The sequence below is a fragment of the Zonotrichia leucophrys genome, chromosome 2, assembly GCF_028769735.1.
Source record: "Zonotrichia leucophrys gambelii isolate GWCS_2022_RI chromosome 2, RI_Zleu_2.0, whole genome shotgun sequence".
Taxonomy (NCBI): Eukaryota; Metazoa; Chordata; class Aves; order Passeriformes; family Passerellidae; genus Zonotrichia; species Zonotrichia leucophrys.
The window spans coordinates 103,498,772-103,515,083 of NC_088171.1; positions in this window are offsets into that span (position 1 = coordinate 103,498,772).

Consider the following 16,312-nt stretch of genomic DNA (forward strand, 5'->3'; position numbering starts at 1 on the left):
ATGCTGTGAAGCAACAGCTTAGAACATTTTAATTTTTCTTTTCTGGCTTATTCAGTTGTTTCTGCAAACAGTTCAGACAGAAGATTCATTGGATGGCTTTTTAGAAAAGCACTGTGTTGTTTTCCTTACTGTTCCTAATACCGGTGTTGCCTGTGGTGTGAGCTTTTAAGAGATGATGTGTTGGTAATGTGTTTGTATTAAATATTGTAGAAGAATTTTCCATGAAAAGGTCTTCCATCCCAAGTAGTCTCTGGTGAGGTTTCTTTTTTAAAAATTAAAAAAGCACAAACCTCTGTCAGGGTCACACTCTTTCCTTGTGTGCAGAACTGCAGAATATTCTTCTGGGGGCACCTGCTGTTGCTCCCTGAGGAGGAGGTTTTGGCACTTTGGGCTTTCAATAAAGGTGACTGGACAGCTGCAGGGAAAACATTTGCTTTGAGTATATCAGCCTGGAGATCTGCTCCAGGAGCATGGCTGGAGGTGGTAGTATTTACCCAGTGTTGTCTGTAGGAGTAAAAAAGCTGCCTCTGAGCACCAAGGGGAGGTTGGCAGCTTAGCAGCCTTGGGATTTATCTCTGAGCTATTTAGATCTAGCAGGAGTGACTCGTTACTACTAATAGGTTTAATTAGGGAAAACAACTTGCTTCACCTCTCACTTGTGTGGTGACAACCTTGCTTATGTGCACAGCCTTAAGTTTTGAGGGACAAGACAAATGTGGTTTGGGAGGGGGTTGGCTGTGTGTCCTATCCCAGGGTGAGGCGAGTGCTCCTGGTGCGGTGATGGCCCTGTCCTGGGCAAGGCGTGGGAGCGAGCGTGGGGCTGGCACTGGCTGCTTGCTGACAGATTGTGGCTGAGTTTAGCTGGAACACATCCCTTCGGGGGGAGGGGGGAAGGTTGACATTGGCTCTCTCTCCCTCTCCTCCTCTTTTTTCAGTCTCTTGAGTGTGCGCAGTCTGCATCACCTGCGTTCTTGCACTGGTGCAAAGAGCCTGAGACCAAGAGATGGACATCAAACTTGAGAATTTCTTATCAGGGACAGATAGAGAAAATTTGAGATGAAGCCTGATAGTTTACTTTTGATCGTTTCTAAAGTATTTTTGCTTAATCCTTTTTATTGATCCATAGCTTATGCTGGGAAGCTCTTGTCTTGGGGCAATTTCCAGAGTCGTGGAGGATAATGGCATTAATCACATATCATGTGACCTTTTAGGCAGGATGAACATTTGTTGCACTGCTGCATTTACCTTTGCTCTTAGTTCTGGTTATGCCTTTCACTCAGCTGCATGGCTTAAAAGTGTGGTTAAGAAGCCTTCTGCATGACTGGTACATGGTAATTTGGTGACTGAGTAGCAGTAAGGTCTGTAAGGCAACTGCTGATTCAAATTGCTGTCCTTTGATGTGCTTAGAAGCCTTGAGGAGCCTGAGAGAGCAATAGCTTCTGGGGCCAGGAAGCAATGCATATTTACTGTGATGGACACACTGCTCAAAGCTCTTTGAGTCTGAGAACTAGCAGACTGCATTCCTCATAGCTTTGCTCCAGCATGTATGTTGCTTTTTTGGCCTATTTTGGAATCTGCATGAATAATTGGCTCTCTTGTTGCACCTATATAAAGAGATGCTTCTTCGATATCTGGAAATGCAGTAATGAGTGCTGAAGTGCTGCCATCACCATGGCACATCAGGGAAAGTTTGATGTGATCACATGGGTGAGCTTTCCACCCAAGTTTTATTCTTAGATTTGTTTTTCACTTTCACTCTGATTTGGTTATATTTGAATTTTTGGCAAATGCTGTTAGCAAAGTTAAAATCTGAAACAGCAATCTAAATCACAGAGCAAAGCGTACTTTGCATAAACAGATAAATAGCAGAGCTAAAAGTTTAAGGAGTGCTTTCTTTTCACTGAAAGAGTGACATCATTGCAAGCTCTTCTCAGTGGATACCAGTTGAAATGAGAGGAGTTCACACTGGTTGCAAGGATAAAGTGTTTTCATTCTGAGGACAGGCAGCTGGACACAGGTTGCCTGGGGAGGCTGTGCAGTCTCCATTGTTGGGAGTTTTCAGGACCTGACTGAACAAAGCCCTGAGCTGGATCTCACAGCTGGCCCTACTTGGAGCAGAAGCCTGGACCTTGTGAGCCTGCTCCTAGCCTGAACTAATTTGTGATCCATTAAAAAAACACTTGAATTTAGAGGGATCTTTGTGTTGGGAAAAGGAGTAAAACTGGAAGAGTCAAGTGGCATAGTCATGGAGGATGTTGTGATGACAGCAAGCTGGTGGTGGCTGCTGTAAGATGAAAAGGGATGTAGCATCTGGAGTGCTGGCTGGGGCTGTCTGTGAAGGTTTGTTGCTTTTAGTTTTTAATTGAGCAAAGCAATTAAAACCTGACACTTGCTGTTTCTGAAGAAGCTCTATGTTCTTTGTTTTATGCCAATGGTAGCTGTATAACTAATTTCTAAAATTTTGAAAATAATCAGTTGACTCTTGTTTATTTTGGTTAATATATCACTTTGTGGGAAGAGATTTCAGGAGAAAGTTCTTCATGCAGAAGACTTCCAATCTTTCAGGGAATTTTTGTTTAGCTGATTGGTTTTGGTTTTTTTTCTTTTTTTAGAGATTGATAGATATTTGCAATCCTTCAAAAATTGTGCAGGAGTGCAAATAGGAGGTGGATGAAAATCTGTGGGTTGATCAGACTGAACATGGGCCAGCTCCCCAAAGTGATGTAGGTGCTTATGGGTGGTTATGTAAAGCCAAACAGTGCTTCTGTAGAGGGGGAGAAAAGTGGTCAAGGTACTGGCACAACCTTGCAAGGTAAAAGAGCTGAACCCATAAAGAGGAGTGTGGATGTGTCAGAGATGACCACAGAGCCTTTGGAGGACCAAAGCACTCCTAATGGTTTACACAATCCTCCAAGTGTGTTTTCTCTGTGTTTTCAGGAAGATGGCCTGCAACATTGGTGTTAGTGTGGCAAACACTTGAAAGAAAACAGAAAATGTCTGCTTTTGGGGTTTTTTTTGGGTTTTTTTTTTTGTTTTTTTTTTTTTTTTTTGCTTGATTTTTCTTTCTTCTGGAAGGGCATTAGTTTAACCTACAGATTAACTTTACTCCTTTGTGTTTGGAGGCAACACAGGTGAATGTGGAAAGCAACAGTTAGTAATTCCAAATGGGATTTTAAAAGTTTTTGCTTATTTTTGCACTTTTTAAACTACTATTCCATCTGCTTCCATCCACATACTTAATGAACTTTGACTCTTGCTAGTCATGCCCCAGCTGTGATGGGATGCAGTCAGTGGGTGAGCTCCCAGCTAGGCCAGAGTTTCATCCCTTTCATGTTCTGAGACTGAAAGGCATCACGATTATTGCTGTAAGAAACTGAAAAATTTAGATTTTAGGCTTAACCTTGTCTGTAGCCACTCTGCTCCGTGTGTCTGCACAGTGTTTTCAGAGTTACACTTGTGTAACTGTAGGGGCTTTGTGTCCACTTTCCCTGCAGCATCAGATACTACACTGGGTAATTTGCCTTTTCTTTTAATTTCTTTTATACATATGCAAAGCCTTTGTATTTGTTCTTCTCTGTGTTTTTCCCATAGCTGGTTATTTTCAGCTGTTGCATGGATAATAGTGCTGATGAACAAGTATTTAGTCTGACACATAAAAGCATAGCCGTAAAGAAAATGAAGCAGGGGAAATTACAGTGGCAAAGGTTCCTAAATTATAGTTGTATAGGAAGATTGTGATAAGGAAGTAGTTAAACATTGCTATTTAGTCAAACCTGCAACTGTGGCTGGTACTTCAATTGTCTCCTCCTTTTGCTGACATTTAATTTGTGTGGTTGGTGAGATATTCTTCCTGCTAATAAAGTCCCTGTTTTATTGAACCAGAAGCTTGTGGAAGTACATGGGTGTGTTCTCCCAGATCGTTTTAGGTTAAGAGTGAAACAATTGCTAATTATTTTCAGATTTACTTGTAAAGGAAATGTTAGGTGCTTGCTGTTAGGTGCTTACCCACTGCTAAAAAAAATAAACAAAACCAAGACACAAATCAGTCTTCCCATCTGGGACCAGATATGTGTCCAGCTTAAATATACTGGGAGGCAAAGGTAATAGGACTGAAGGAGGATATTCACAGACTGAAGTATCAATGTTTGAGCAGGCTGTGTGCTTGCTACAGCTGCAAAGCCCATTGCTTTTATGGCTGCAATATGTTTGCTCACAAGCCCCAGCTCTGACAAACACATGTGATCATTGTCCGTGCGTGCTTTTTGTGGGGTCGAGCAGTCACTTGTCAGCGTGATGTGAGTACAAGCCACCATCTCCTAGCAGCAGGTCTCATGTTTGAAGAGCTTTGCTTGCTTTTAGAACATCCCAGCACTAACCTGCAAGAACCCAAAGACCATCTTTCATCAACAGGGATGTGGGACCAAGGAAATGTTCTATGTAGGCTTTTCACAGAAATAAGGAGTGAGTAGGGCCCTTTAGGGTAAAAGAAAACTTCCACTGATCATCATAGACACTGTATTTTCCCTTCTGGAAATAGCCATTAGGGTCTATGTAGGTGGTAGGTCATAACTTCCCTTTGTCTCTCTTCCCAGCCAGTTTATAAAATGCCCTTAGGCAAGCAGGGTTACTGTGGTTAATTTTGTTTGAACAAGAATGGATCGCTGTGAGCAAAAGGTAGCTTTCAGTAGTAAAGATAACTGCCTTTGTGCTTATCTTAACCTCCATGAAGCTATTACCATAGGTTTGTTAGGAACAGAATGAGGTGAAGGCAGTGGCCTGGACTGAGCAAAGGCTAAAGCAATCAGTGATAGCTTGGCTGTCAGCAGAATTGCACTGCTGGCAATCGGGTCTGAGGCTTTGCACAACTTTATTGTCTGCTTGGCTCCCAGCTGTTCCTGTGAGCGTGTCCTTCAATAAGCTGAGGAAGGGCCAAGGGTTGTCTGCCTGCAATTTCTGCCTGCCCTTTGCATTGTGAGGCCAGTCCAGAGTGAGGCAAGAATTCTGCAGAACTGGCAGTTGTTTGTGGTGGAGCCTGAGATAAGTGGGTTTATCCAGTATCCATGAGGCTGCTCAGTTTGGATCTTGGCAACTTGGCTCCTTTTTCTTCTTTTTCTTTCTCACCAGAATAGTTGTGCTGAGGTTTGGTGTTGTTGAGTCCTATTTTTAACACCAAAGCTCGCTTATCTCTCGTTGAATGTGTGGTATGTTTCATTTGAGAGAGGAGGCATTTTATCAACTGTCGCAAATGAGCCTTCTTGCTAGAGCTAATTCAAACCAACTGAAAAAGGATTCTTCCTATTTAATTTTAATTTACATGTGGAAAATTTTCATGCAGTTGGAATCAGGGCAGTTTATTGTCAAAATAAAGAGATGTGAGACCCAGCCATAGTTCTCTCAACCTAGCATTATGTTTATCAAATGATATTACAAAAATTAATGTGCGCCTAATTTATTTCAAGTATTGTGGGTCTTTTACACCAAACTATTATATCTGTAGAGGAATAAAAATCCCTTTGCAGTTGCCTGGTATTGAAGACTGTCCCTTTATGCAGAGATACAATTGCTGGACAGTATATATTTTTGCATTAAGGACAGTCACTGCAGCTGTTTGAATCCTGTCATGTTTATGCATGACCAGATATCGTAATAGGCTGTAAGAGTTTGCTGCAAGGAGAGCTTTCATTTTTCAGGCTTGGGAAGTGGGCTCCATCTAGTGTTTAATTTAAAGATTAGACTCCAGTTCCTTTTCTTAAACGCCCTTGCAGTGTGGAGAAAGGACACAGAGGAGAAATTGTGATAGGCATTGCTTTTGCTGATGATTATCTAGAATGAGACTTTTTCCAGTACAGCCAGTATGGGAATGGAACCTGAAGCACTGCATCTGTTTTACATGTGCACATGAAGCTAAAATAATTCTATTATGAAATAGCATATGGATAAAAAGAAATTAAACCAACATGGCAGTGATGTGATCCTGGAATATTTTGTGGTTAGTTCCTCTCACAGTGTTTGATGTGACATGTTGGAAACCAGCCTGCTCATCTATAAAATCAAAATTAGAAAACTAATGGGGTTCTTTTACAAAGTAATGAATTTTGAAATGTGTTTTGGGTACTAATATCCAGTCAACAGAATACCTTCCAATATGTCATGCTTCTATAAAGAAGCATGTGGGATTCCACCCTCTGTAGTTTTCTTAGTATTTCAGTTTTTGTAATATTTAACCCTCCCTCAAATACTAATTTTTTCATTAAAAATTTTATTACATTCTGAACTATTTTTAACTTGAATAGTATTTGACAGCTAATCTATCATGTCTCCAGTGCCCTGATAATAAATACTGTGAAACAGAGACAAGAAGCGCCAATAAGGTTTTTGGTTTTTTTTTTTTTTTTTGAAACTGGAACAACTTGAGAAAGTTTTTGAATACTTAAGACTGAATGCAGATTTACTGCAGGAACTCAGAATTTTGATCAAGAGGGCACAACAGCAAACCTGCAGAGAGGAAAACCTCTGCTGTCTGACAGCTGATTCATTATTACTACAGTAGGGTTTTGTGTGGTTGTGATTTTTCCCACTCCTTTAAGGGACATTTGGGGCCACTTAAACAAGCTTTTACCCTGAGCAGTCTGGCACTGTGAGACTGATGAGGAAAGAGGCAGGTGGGCACCGTGGCTGGGCTGAGTGTGACTGAAGCAGCCCTAGCCATTGCCCCTCCCTGCCTGCCTGCACGGGGGTGTTGCAGACCCCTGCCCTTCCTCAAAGACACCCTGGGGCTGTGGGTGCTGCCCTGGTGTTGCTCACACTGTGGCTGCAGAGCTGCCTGTCCTTGCCAGGTGGAGGAGATCCCCCACGCAAATCCCCAGGCAGCTCTTGGCTTGTTTTCTGCCACTCGCCTGAGAAGTGTGGAGCAGGGGCTGGGATCCAGGCCTGAGTCATTGGCAAAGAGCCTGTTGTTGTTTCATCTGTAAAATATTTGGGGTCTGGGCTTTCCACTTGACACTTGTGAGCTGAGTGTGGACGAAGTTAATGGGAAACATGTGGTGCCCGGAGGGAGTGGTGAGATGGTGCCTTTGCCATGGGGTGAAAATGGGGAGCTGTTGTGGTGGGGTGCTGGGCTGCCCACGTGTCTGCAGTGCTGGGGGAAGGATTGGAGCTGAAGAGGACAGCCATGGAAATGGGATGAGGCTGATGAAACCCCCTGGGCATGGGGCATCACTGCCAAGCCCTGGAGCCTCCCAGGGCTGGGCTGGTTTCATTTGGAAGAGGAAGGCAGCCAGAAGTTGTAGAGTGGGGGCTTAAGTATGTATACACACACACACTTTCTTGACAGCTCATCCTTTGTTGTTGTTGCTTTTGTTGCCTTCTTTTTTGTTTTGTTTTTGTTTTTTTTAAGCTTTTGAGACATTGGTGTACTTGGCAACCTCTACACTTCCCCTGGTAGGTATAAACTTGGTCTCTCAGCCTCACAAGAGATGATGACATTGAAGTAGACATCTGGATTTCTTTTACTATTAAATGCCGTCTTCTGTAGGAAAAGAACAAAACAAACCAACATTTTGTTGTCTTGTTGAGTTTTTTTCTAAATATAAAATACCACATTGTTAAATTTAGTTTCATTTTCCATGTTACTTAATTTCACACTTATTCTAGAAGTGAAGGACAAGGAAAGCAAGCATGTTTGTCACTTGAGGCTTTTGGGTCTTATGGTAATCCAGTAGATCACTAATATTTTGTGGGTTTTGTGTTTATTAGTTATCTATGTAGAAGCTGTGGTTATATTTCAGTTTCCAAACAAAAGCTGAAATACCTGTGTTTTCCTTAAATCCTTCTGTCACTTTAAACATAATGAAATCTGGGCCAAATCTAAACTGCTGCTGTACCTTTGAAATGTATTTGTAAGGTTGCTGAAGGGCAAGGCAGTATTTATTTTTTTTGTCTGCCATCAACTCAAACACTGAGTTACCACACAAAGGGCTCACAAATGCCCTTTGCATGGTAACCAACACCAAACTTTGAGCTGAGGTCAAAGTGACCTCAAAGGTCCTACAGGTGGCTTTTGCTGTCGCCCACCAGGTAACAGGATGGGACACTTCACTCACGCTGTTGCTTGGAATCTGTGAGTGGTGAGCTGTGAACCTCTGCTCGTCATGTCCAACACTGCTGGGATCACAGTGGGGATGTCTCATCACCAATTGTTTGCTGCTGGCAGGGGAGAGAAGTCCCAAAATAATTGTCCTTTCCCCCCAGCATGGCCTCATGGCACAACTGCACTGGCACTTCCTGGTTGTGTCCAGGATGGTATATGGTAAAGCTCTGTGGAGGTGGAAAAACCTCAGGAAGTCTGGATTTAGTCATGAGGATCAACAGCAGGCAATGTGGTGGTGGCACCAGGGGAAGCTTCTAAGTCCTGTGTGTTCCTGCATCCAGCAGGTCCCTGTGCTGAGCAGAGAAGAGATTGAAGGAACAAAGCAAATTCCAGATAGTCTCTGTGCACTGCAAAACAGCAAAACTGAGGGTTGTCTAGCAGAGAGATGCTCTGCCGTACTTGGAGAGCTGTTGCAGAGTTTGTGACAGGAATTGAAAAGGAAAGCAAAGTCTTGAGAACGTGAAGTTGTAAAGGTGGTTCCAATACATGAAAATTGGGTTTGGAGCTTTCTGATCATTCGTATTGCACTGTTAGAGATGTAAAATGCTAACACAGAGATGGAATGGAAAAGAGCAAAAATAATTCATGGTTTGAAGTAGTGCAGGTCATGAAGATGATGTAATTATTCCTAACCTATTTAACCTGAAAGAAAAAGAAAGCTATAAATAAAAGGGTTGGGAGGAGGAGGAGAAAACATTTGACTATGAAGATAATTTAACTATTTTAGACTTGATATCTCCAAGTAAAATTATGGAATAAAATAATTTGTCATCTACCTGTTCTTTTTTAAGGTAGAGGTAACATACAGTGCTGTGGAAGTAAATAATAAGGGCAGACAGTTGGCATCAGCTAATTGATGTGTGGGGTAGTGCATTTTGAGAGAGAGAATACACTAATACATCAATTAATTAGACTAAGAGTGCTAAGATCCTTAATTTAATTAAAGATCCAGAGGTATTTTTAAGGTGTGTAGATGTGGAAGTTGTGCATGTGGTTTAGCACCAGATTTGGCAGTGGTAGGTTAACAGCCGGACTCGATGGCCTTGGAGGTCTTTTCCAACATGAACCATTCTGCAATCAGCATTTCAGACTGGTGTGATCAGGTCCTGGCTGTTAATGTTGCTCAGCATGGTGGGCACAGCACCTGTGTCGCAGCAGATGTATGTTCACCTCTCTTGCACCTTTGTCCCTTTTCCCCACACAAACTTGAGCCTGCTGGCCTGGGAGCTGGACCCAGCTAGCACCGACAGTGTTGCATTGGTTTTGGTTACCTGACTTGAACTCCTTTCTTGTTCTGCTGGGGATTGGTGTCTTTGGTAGCTGCACAACCTCTTGGGTCTCTGCCATGGTAGCATGTGACATTGGAAATTTATGAGCCAGAAATGTGCTGCTAAAAGGGCATTCATTTAAATTGGAGGAAAAGAAATGGGGAAGGCAACTTTACTGTCCTGAGATTGAGATGATTGGTTTCATAACCTAAACCATTGCTTTTATCATTAAATTTTCTTTTTAGTTGGGAAAGAGATGCTATCATCCTCCTTCTTAATGTGTCTGTAAGAAATGATAACAAACATCATTGTATTGTAGCTCTGTTCTCATGAGTTTGATGTTGTGAAATGTCTTGTTTTTGGTTACTTCTATGCTGAGACATAAATCATTTCTGAAGGAAAGCTTGTGCTAATTTGTAGACAAGAAATTAGTACAAATTTGCCTGTTATTGCTGACGTCATTTCTTTTTTGTCTCACCTCATTCACCTGGCATTAAAATCTTATTACTGTATCTCGTTTAAAAATTGCTACAGCTAAAAGGGAAAACCTTTGCTTTAAGTGTTTTGTTGGCTTGATCTAATCTATGTCCTTAATGTCTACTCTGGGACTGGATCCAGATCTTCAGTGCTGACAAGTGCCTTTTAACGTCATTTATTTATTATGGGGAAAACAATTTAAAAGCTTAGTTATTAAAGCCACTTTTTATAGGGGAAAGTAATGAAATTGCCTGGTCTGAAGGTAGAAGTTACACAACTTTATATATCGTTTTAAATAGCATTATTAAACCCAAATACACACCATTAAAATCATTTGAGGTTTATTTGGTTACAAAACCCAAGCAGAGTTCCTTGTAAAATGAGATTTTGTAATGCAATGGCCAAAAGTTGCTGCTCTGCCAGCAGTGCAGTTTGCAGGTTACAAGTAATCCAGGTTTCATTAGTTTGCTATGCCAGACTGCCTGCCCTTGCACTAAGGCCCTTTTGCTTGAAGCCCAAGCAGGTTTGCAGCTATTCTCCATTAAAAAATAGGCATGAGGTTAATTGGAGTTATCTGGGAGCTGATTGCTGTGTAAATAGCAATATAAAACTAGATTGAACTGAAATATGCAATAACATTTGTGATGGTTTTATCCTTCTCAAATTTCTGCTTTGCTCTTAAGTCATAAGGGTACAACACACACTTAAAAGTTTTAGATCCTAGAAAAACTGGTATGTGAGCTAAATTTGTCAATTAAAACATCCATGTCCTTGCATACAAAAAAAAATTTTATAACTTTTTTTCTTTTTTTTTTAAGAATGCCCAATTCAATGTTGAATTCATGAAAGTTTGTTTCTCTTGATAATTTTGGTTAAGGGAAGAGTTGACAAGTAGTCAACTGGTGTGTAAAAGAAAGTGTTGAATTAGTGTTGTGAAAGTAGAAAAGTAGTTTCATTAATTCCAGAGGTGATTTTACTTTTTGTTTGATTTAATGGCTTTCATGCCTTGATTTTCATTAGCATGCAAATATTTCTTCCTTGCTGTGCTTAGTGTTGAAAGAGATAAAATAAAGCAAAATACAAAGAGAAGCTATGAAGACAAATCTTTTTCTTCCAGAGAAAAATGTAAATGTTATCAGTACGAGGAGAAATAACATTAAAAAAAATATATGCTTCTCAGAAAAGTGCAATAATCAGAGTTTTGAATATTTCAAGAACAATTTTGTTGTTACATAGAAATAGCTCAATCAGAGCAGGAAAAATGTAGTATTGATAAATGATGATGCCACCAAGTCAGCTATTTCAGGTGGCATTGTCACCAAAGTGTATTTATAGAGCTCACAGGAGCTAATCAATGCTGGACTACACAGGAGTGGTAACTTTCCTGGTTGGACTTATTTTACCTGCTGTATTTCAATGTGTTTATTTTTTCATAGAAAATAAACCATCATTTCTGGGATACTTGGAAATGATAACTTTGACACCCATTATTAAACACTCCTCTATTTCCTTTTTCTGGATGGAGGTGTGAGAAAGAAAACTCATTTTATTGTTGAGAGAATGTAGTCCTTTATCTTTTTTACAAAGGAAATGTGCCTTGGAAAATCTATGGCTGCACTGCACCTCAGATCAGCCTATTTTTGTAACTTCATACATATGTTGCAGTAGGAATTTGATTGCTTTGCATGTAAAATTTAGTGTTGCTGATGTTAATGGTACTACTCTGTATATTATTAAAATGGCTTGCTGCAACATTTCAAGCTTTAAAAAAGTACAAGTGGGAAAAGCCCTGTTGCTTGAAGCCTGCTGGTAAGAAGGTAGGTGAGAGAAGGAAATGTACATTAAGAGGAGTTGCAGTCTGAAAGTGAAGCAGAAGGTGCAGAGGCCGTCGAGCAAATAAATTAGACACATGCCTAATTTATTAATTCATGCACATACTCTACATTTGCTTAAGACAGAGTATGTGAGTGGATTCAGTGCCAAAAGGCCCTCTTACATGCATGAGTTTAAGTGACTTTATAATTGTGGGATTATTAGGAAGAAATTCTTTGCTGTGAAAATGTTGAAGCACGGGACGAGGTTGCCCAGAGAAGCCATTGATAGCTCATCCCTGGAAGTGTTCAAGGCCAGGTTGGATAAAATTTTGAGCAACCTGGTCTAGTGGAAGGTGTCCCTTGCCATGGCAGGCAGGTTTGGAAGTCAATGATCTTTAAGGTGCCTTCCAACCCAAACCATTCTATGATTCTCTGATTATGTCCCTAGCTGTCTTGGAAAAATATTGCTCCTAATAAATTCTTATTGCTTGAAATAGGAAAGAAAACTTTTAAGCCATCTATTCTACCATTAGAAGAAGGAAATAATGAGACAGAAATTGGGAGCCTTTTTTGACAACTGCAGTCCCTCCTCCCAAAGCACAGCTGTAACTCTAGGTTTCCCTTTGAAGTCTTACTGTGGTTTTGCCTGACCTGTTATTTTGTTACAACACTCAGATGTGCTTTTCCCTCCCCACTGCATACAGATGTCTCCTTTGGATCTTCCCCTCGCTTCATGATCTGGGGCTCCTGACCTCCACTTGCTGATGTGCTTGGTGCTTCCCCAGTGTCCAGCTCTTGCTGCCCTTCCATGCCCTCCTGCCATGCTGCAGGAAGCCCAGGTGCCCCTCACCAAGTCCTGCAGGCTCTGGCAGGGCTTTGCCCATCGTCTCAGCCCTGGGTCCCTTGGATCCCACCTCACTGCCAACCTCATCCCATTGCACCACACCTTTGCTGGCCCTGGGCAGCTGCACGGGGTGCTGTGCTGCCAAGGCTGGTGACTGTCTTTGCACAGACTCACAAGTGGCTGGATGGTTTCCCGGTCTTCCCTTGTATCCCACTTTCCCTAATTTAAATGCTATGTTCGCATTTACCAGCTCTTTTCATTTCCCTCCTGCTCTGGTTTTTGTGGCTCTCCTGAAGCTGAAGCAAAGTGCTGCAGACCCACTGAAACTTTCTGATTGGGATCAGAATGGAAGCACGAGGTCCAGGATCCTAAGAGCAGCATTGGAAAGCTTGTTTCTGTTTGGATCGCTTACGAGGACAAATATTTTGAACTGCATTAAAGTTTTGAAAAATGAGTTTCCCTTTAAAAGCCTTGCATTTTCTTGTGGTTATAGGCTGAGAACTGATTTGGAAGTGTCCCAGAAGTGGAGCCATTTGGCTTGCTGTTGCTATCTAGAGTGGTCACCAAAGACAGCTTTTGTTTTTTAACCTCTACAAAACGTTCCCTGCCTGTAATTGATGTCTGATGCCAACCTTAGATATGTACATGGTGTCTCATGGGGAGAAGAAAATCATTGCAATAAAGTTAACATTTTAGTTACTGATGTGTATTTTCCAAATGTTCATATTTACTGGAAGAAACTTTAATTATTTCATTTTAATGCAGTTAGATTTGTTCTTATGTCAGGCACAAATGAATCAGTACTTTTCTGGCTCATCACAGTTATTCTCTAAATAATTTTTTTTATTATATCAAATCTGAACTATTGAATAGAAATACACAGAATTAGAGCAGCTTAACTATTTTTATTGTCATTTTGGACATACAGCATGTTAGATAAATGCTTTTTTCATCCATCATGGGGCACTGTGTTTTGAACCAGGAATTGTGTTTTGGCCAGCAACATAAAGATCTACTTGTGGATTGAATGGATATATATCACTACTGCTGGTGGAAAAATCCTTCCCTTGCACTTCCTCAGGACCTGCTGGTGCTTGCTCCTATGCTACAAGATTTTACCTTCTGGAGATTTTCTTTCTAACCATGGTTAAATGGCAGCCTGGAGATAGCCCAGGTTTTAATGCCACCACTGAGCAGAATAACACAAATGTCCTGCAGTGTGTGTGCAGTAGATAGTGGATAAATTAATACTCTCCTCCTCTGGTATCACGGTTTTTAGCTTGGAGCTCTGCCAGTCCAGCAGGAGAGCATCCTTCTCTCAACTCTTTCCTGCCATCACCATCTCATATTCATGGTCCTTTTCTCCCTCTCCCTGCAGTACCTCAGCTTTCACTTGGATGTTTCTTCCAGATTGAGAATTGATAAAATACAGAGTAGCCCTCTTATCTTGTGTTTTAGTCTTCTGTTTACATATTAATTTTTCTTGCCTGCTGCCTTTCTCTAGGTTCTCCTTTACCCCTGGTTCCTGTACAGAAATATAGCCAGAAAAGGACTTTTATTAACTGTCAAGTTTTCAGACCAGTACCTCAAATTCATAAATGGCTCTTGTGAGCTTTTTATCTTTCTAAAGCCTCCCTTTTGTGGTGACACTAAGAGAAAAGCAGTGGTTGCTAATTACAGGCCTGCTGGGTGTCCATGAGCTTCTCCTGCCTGCCCTGCTGTGTCCCAGGAATTGGCTCTGGCTCCAGTCCTATGCCCCTGTTGCAGTATCTGCCTTGAAGCAGCATTTGGGAGGGATGCAACTGCTGTTCCTTCCTACAGTGACATACCTCCTCCTGATAATGAAAGTAATATACCATTAACAGGCTCTTGTAAAGGAGAGAAAACCATTTTGCAGTTATTAATCAAATCCAAACATCCTTTCTTCCACCAGCAGGAGGTTGGGCTTTTATATGGAGAGATCTGTTATCCTTTCTTCTACGTGCCAGAGAGAGACTTCTTCTGTACAGACTTTGCAGCTTCTTCCATATGCCTTCCCCAGCTGGGATGCTGTTCTTTGAGTCCAGTGATGATGATAACTATTATTTTATTATTATTTATTTTTGCTAGTGCTTTGTGAGAGGTAAATTTCTCTCCCTTTAGGGTAGGTTCTACCAGGTATGGAGCTGAGAGACATCCTGTCTTCTTTTGTGGGTCTCAGAAGGCAACAATTCAACACAAAGCATTGTTTGGAGCAACAGCAGTTAATGGAAAATACTATACCAGCAGAAATCCTTAAAAATAAACCCAAAAAACCAAGAAATCCCCCAAAAATGTACTATTGGTTTTACAAGTATCCCATCCTCAGAGATGATGTCTGTGGCCTCTTGCCCAGCAGAGAAAATGTTTTTTTCTTAGTGACAGCTCCCTGGGAGGACCATTGGAAGAGATTCCCCCTAGGTAATTGTCTTCCTTCAGCATCTTCTCAGCCTTTTTCTGAGCTGCATATGGAATCAAAAGCAGTTGGTTAAGTTTTTTTTTTTAATATTATATGTGAGATGTTAGCTCTGCCAAATAAACTGCATTATACCTGTTGAAGTCTTTTTGGTTTGTTCTTTAGTCCTTCAGCTTCATGCTGTGTACTAGAGTTAAGTAACTTCTATCAAGCTGGTTTGGAAGTTTCCATGCAAGTCTGTGTGTACTAAATAAACAAGTTTAATATGAGTAGTTCTTCATGACACCATTTAAAAAATGATACCTTTAGATTCATATTGAAAACTTAATACACAATGCAAAAATACATAGTTTTCTGATCTATCAGTTTGTTAATTTGCAAGCAGTTTCAACAAGTCTGTGTCAAAATGTGTTTTCCCAGCTAGCCTACATTGTAGCAAGACATATATTATCACATACCAAGGGAAAACATAAACCAATCATCAGTTTACAGAGCAAAAGTCTGCTGATATTTTGATTTTTAAAGTGTTCCTTCTTTCTTTTCTTCAGAAGTGCTTATAAGGCAATGCATGGCAGAGATCAGGATACCTCATTTGCTCATGAGTCCTTCCCCCTGCCCCAAATTTATAAAACATGTGCCCAGAGTTCACCGGCCGCTTTGGCAATTACATTAGCAGAGGTGCTGCTCAGGTTTCTGTGTTGCATTTGGCAGTGTCACCCGTGGTGGCTGCAGAGGAGAGGGTGAATAGGGTGGCGGGTGGTCAGTGGCCCCGGCTATCATTGCTAAGGGATGGAGGCAGGAATGCTTTAGGAATGCCAAGTGAGTCCCAGGCATTGGTGGCTTTGCAGGGGAAGGAAACTGCTTTTATTCAACTCTGCAAACACTGCAGAGAGTCCTCAAAGCCTCTGAAGCTCAGTAAGTTGTTCTAAAACTAGTTAACTCTTGAGTGTGAATATTTGGTATAAACATAGCTGTTCAGCTAAAAACAAAAAAAAAAAAAAGGGCATTTTTTTTTCTGTGTGCATATTGTTCCTAAATTAGGTTACCAGTGATTAAGGGATTTGTTCTCTTTCCCCATTTAGAAGTATTCCCCCACCTTCTTTGCAAGTGTAAATTGCTCTCCTGTAATGAGATCAATGGACCTTCACTGATTTACAGTGGTAGAGAATAATTTGGCTCGTTATGCATTTGATGAGATACGATCTGTGGTTATCTTGGCATGGACAGATAGTAAAGCATTAAGAACTAATAAAAAATGTTGTATTCTCTAATACTGTGCTCTGGATGTGTATACATGGATAAATTATTCCATACGAGTGGAGGAAA